Below are 5,186 nucleotides of genomic sequence, written 5' to 3'. Positions count from 1 at the left end.
CTCACATTGACTCTGTACCGGTACTCCCTGTATATAGCCCCCTCACATTGACTCTGTACCTGTACCCCCTGTATATAGCCTCCTCACATTGACTCTGTACCAGTACCCCCTGTATATAGCCTCATCACATTGACTCTGTATCGGTACCCCCTGTATATAGCCCCCTCACATTGACTCTGTACCAGTACCCCCTTTATATAGCCTCCTCACATTGACTCTGTACCGGTACCCCCTGTATATAGCCTCCTCACATTTGGTCCATACAGAAATGGTTTGTCGAGATTGGTGTGGAAGAACTTGACTGGCCTGCACAGAGCCCTGACCTCAACTCCATCAAACACCTTTGTTATGAATTGGAATACTTATTTTCCACCCTAATTTGCAAATAAATACATTTAAAATCCTACAATGTGATTTTCTGGATTTTTTCCCTCATTTTGTCTGTCATAGTTGAAGTGTACCTATGATGAAAATTACAGGCCTCTCCCATCTTTTTAAGTGGGAGAACTTGCACAATTGGTGGCTGACTAAATACTTTTTTGTCCCACTGTATATATATATATATATATATATATATATATATATATATATATATATATATATATATATATATATATATATATATATATACAGTGTTGTAACGATGTGCAAATAGTTATAGTTCAAAAACTAGTTCAAATATAGAACAAAATTTAAAGTATAATCTTGAGAATCCCGATTAAAATAGTCCAGAAGATGGACTCCTCTTCCTCAAAGTCATCCTCTGGAGCATATCTCTGCAAAAAAGTTCTGGGACACTGTAAAGTCCATGGAGAATAAGAACACCTACCCCCAGCTTCTAAAATTATCTGCCGAAATTGTTGCCACCCCTATTACTAGCCTGTTCAACCTCTCTTTCGTGTCGTCTGAGATTCCCAAAGATTGGAAAGCAGCTGCGGTCATCCCCCTCTTCAAAGGGGGGGACACTCTTGACCCAAACTGCTACAGACCTATATCTATCCTACCGTGCCTTTCTAAGGTCTTCGAAAGCCAAGTCAACAAACAGATTACCGACCATTTCGAATCTCACCATACCTTCTCTGCTATGCAATCTGGTTTCAGAGCTGGTCGTGGGTGCACCTCAGCCACGCTCAAGGTCCTAAACGATATCTTAACCGCCATCGATAAGAAACATTACTGTGCAGCCGTATTCATTGATCTGGCCAAGGCTTTCGACTCTGTCAATCACCATATCCTCATCGGCAGACTCGACAGCCTTGGTTTCTCAAATGATTGCCTCGCCTGGTTCACCAACTACTTCTCTGATAGAGTTCAGTGTGTCAAATCGGAGGGTCTGCTGTCCGGACCTCTGGCAGTCTCTATGGGGGTGCCACAGGGTTCAATTCTTGGACCGACTCTCTTCTCTGTATACATCAATGAGGTCGCTCTTGCTAATGGTGAGTCCCTGATCCACCTCTACGCAGACGACACCATTCTGTATACTTCCGGCCCTTCTTTGGACACTGTGTTAACAACCCTCCAGGCAAGCTTCAATGCCATACAACTCTCCTTCCGTGGCCTCCCATTGCTCTTAAATACAAGTAAAACTAAATGCATGCTCTTCAACCGATCGCTACCTGCACCTACCCGCCTGTCCAACATCACTACTCTGGACGGCTCTGACTTAGAATACGTGGACAACTATAAATACTTAGGTGTCTGGTTAGACTGTAAACTCTCCTTCCAGACCCATATCAAACATCTCCAATCCAAAGTTAAATCTAGAATTGGCTTCCTATTTCGCAACAAAGCATCCTTCACTCATGCTGCCAAACATACCCTTGTAAAACTGACCATCCTACCAATCCTCGACTTTGGCGATGTCATTTACAAAATAGCCTCCAATACCCTACTCAACAAATTGGATGCAGTCTATCACAGTGCAATCCGTTTTATCACCAAAGCCCCATATACTACCCACCATTGTGACCTGTACGCTCTCGTTGGCTGGCCCTCGCTTCATACTCGTCGCCAAACCCACTGGCTCCATGTCATCTACAAGACCCTGCTAGGTAAAGTCCCCCCTTATCTCAGCTCGCTGGTCACCATAGCATCTCCCACCTGTAGCACACGCTCCAGCAGGTATATCTCTCTAGTCACCCCCAAAACCAATTCTTTCTTTGGCCGCCTCTCCTTCCAGTTCTCCGCTGCCAATGACTGGAACGAACTACAAAAATCTCTGAAACTGGAAACACTTATCTCCCTCACTAGCTTTAAGCACCAACTGTCAGAGCAGCTCACAGATTACTGCACCTGTACATAGCCCACCTATAATTTAGCCCAAACAACTACCTCTTTCCCAACTGTATTTAATTTTAATTTATTTATTTATTTTGCTCCTTTGCACCCCATTATTTTTATTTCTACTTTGCACATTCTTCCATTGCAAAACTACCATTCCAGTATTTTACTTGCTATATTGTATTTACTTTGCCATCATGGCCTTTTTTGCCTTTACCTCCCTTCTCACCTCATTTGCTCACATTGTATATAGACTTGTTTATACTGCATTATTGACTGTATGTTTGTTTTTACTCCATGTGTAACTCTGTGTCGTTTTATCTGTCGAACTGCTTTGCTTTATCTTGCCCAGGTCGCAATTGTAAATGAGAACTTGTTCTCAACTTGCCTACCTGGTTAAATAAAGGTAAATAAATAAATAAAAGGCAAAATAAATGAACATAAATATGGTTTGTATTTACAATGGTGTTTATTCTTCACTGGTTGCCCTTTTCTCGTGGCAACAGGTCACAAATCTTGCTGCTGTGATGGCACACTGTGGAATTTCACCCAGTAGATATGGGAGTTAATCAAAATTGTATTTGTTTTCAAATTCTTTGTGATCTGTGTAATCTGAGGGAAATATGTGTCTCTAATATGGTCATACAGGCAGGAGGTTCTCTCGCTCTCTCTCCCTTTCTATCTCTCTCTCTCTCTCTCCCCCTCCCTCCCTGTATCTCTCTTTCACTCTCTCTCGCTCTCTCGCTCTCTCTCCCTTTCTATCTCTCTCTCTCCCCCTCCCTCTATCTCTCTTTCACTCTCTCTCGCTCTCTCGCTCTCTCTCCCTTTCTATCTCTCTCTCTCCCCCTCCCTCCCTCTATCTCTCTTTCACTCTCTCTCTCTCGCTCGCTCTCTCTCCCTTTCTATCTCTCTCTCTCCCTTTCTATCTCTCTCTCTCTCCCCCTCCTTCTCTCTTTCTCTCTTTCTCTCTTTCTCTCTTTCCCTCCCTCCCTCCCTCCCTCCCTCCCTCCCTCCCTCCCTCCCTCCCTCCCTCCCTCCCTCCCTCCCTCCCTCTATTGTCCATGTTTATAGTGGAAATGGGGACATCGGGTCTTGATAACATTACTACTGTTCAGAATAGAGTGACTGTATGTTTCGTGTGATGTATGTTTAGTGTGATGCGTGATGTGTGTATAGTGTGATGTGTGTATAGTGTGATGTGTGTATAGTGTGATGTATGTATAGTGTGATGTGTGATGTGTGTATAGTGTGATGTGTGTATAATGTGATGTGTGTATAATGTGATGTGTGTATAGTGTGATATGTGATGTGTGTATAGTGTGATGTGTGTATAGTGTGTATAGTGTGATGTGTGTATAGTGTGATACGTGATGTGTGTATAGTGTGATGTGTGTATAGTGTGATGTGTGTATAGTGCGATGTGTGATGTGTGTATAGTGTGATGTGTGTAGTGTGATGTGTGTATAATGTGATGTGTGGTGTGTTTATAGTCTGATGTGTGATGTGTGTATAGTGTGATGTGTGATGTGTGTACAGTGTGATGTGTGTATAGTGTGATGTGTGTACAGTGTGATGTGTGTATAATGTGATGTGTGTATAATGTGATGTGTGTATAGTGTGATGTGTGTATCGGGTGATGTGTGGTGTGTTTATAGTGTGATGTCTGATGTGTGTATAGTGTGTATAGTGTGATATGTGTATAGTGTGATGTGTGTATAGTGTGATGTGTGGGGTGTTTATAGTGTGATGTCTGATGTGTGTATAGTGTGATATGTGTATAGTGTGATGTGTGTATATTGTGATGTGTGGTGTGTTTATAGTCTGATGTGTGATGTGTGTATAGTGTGATGTGTGTATAATGTGATGTGTGTATAGTGTGATGTGTGTATAGTGTGATGTGTGTATCGGGTGATGTGTGGTGTGTTTATAGTGTGATGTCTGATGTGTGTATAGTGTGTATAGTGTGATATGTGTATAGTGTGATGTGTGTATAGTGTGATGTGTGGGGTGTTTATAGTGTGATGTCTGATGTGTGTATAGTGTGATATGTGTATAGTGTGATGTGTGTATATTGTGATGTGTGGTGTGTTTATAGTCTGATGTGTGATGTGTGTATAGTGTGATGTGTGTATAATGTGATGTGTGTATAGTGTGATGTGTGTATAGTGTGATGTGTGTATCGGGTGATGTGTGGTGTGTTTATAGTGTGATGTCTGATGTGTGTATAGTGTGTATAGTGTGATATGTGTATAGTGTGATGTGTGTATAGTGTGATGTGTGGTGTGTTTATAGTCTGATGTGTGATGTGTGTATAGTGTGATATGTGTGATTTGTGGTGTGTTTATAGTGTGATGTCTGATGTGTGTATAGTGTGTATAGTGTGATATGTGTATAGTGTGATGTGTGTATAGTGTGATGTGTGGTGTGTTTATAGTCTGATGTGTGATGTGTGTATAGGGTGATGTGTGTATAGTGTGATGTGTGTATAGTGTGATGTGTGTATAGTGTGATGTGTGGTGTGTTTATAGTGTGATGTCTGATGTGTGTATAGTGTGTATAGTGTGATATGTGTATAGTGTGATGTGTGTATAGTGTGATGTGTGGTGTGTCGTTCCACTTCATGATTGTGTCCCACTTGTTGTTGATCCTTCACAAAAAAATACAGTTTTATATCTTTATGTTTGAAGCCTGAAATGTGGCAAAAGGTCGCAAAGTTCAAGGGGGCCGAATACTTTCGCAAGACACTGTATATATATATACTTCTGCTCAGTAAGAAAAGGTATTAGACAAACAGCTAACCTACATGATGACAGTGATTAGAAAACAAACAGCTAAACCTTAATAACAGCCCCAGTCTTTCAGGAAGGATACAGGCATCCTCTGTGTTGTATTTTAACATGGAGCCT

This window comes from Oncorhynchus kisutch, linkage group LG19 (assembly GCF_002021735.2).
Source record: "Oncorhynchus kisutch isolate 150728-3 linkage group LG19, Okis_V2, whole genome shotgun sequence".
Taxonomy (NCBI): Eukaryota; Metazoa; Chordata; class Actinopteri; order Salmoniformes; family Salmonidae; genus Oncorhynchus; species Oncorhynchus kisutch.
This window is presented reverse-complemented; position numbering follows the sequence as displayed.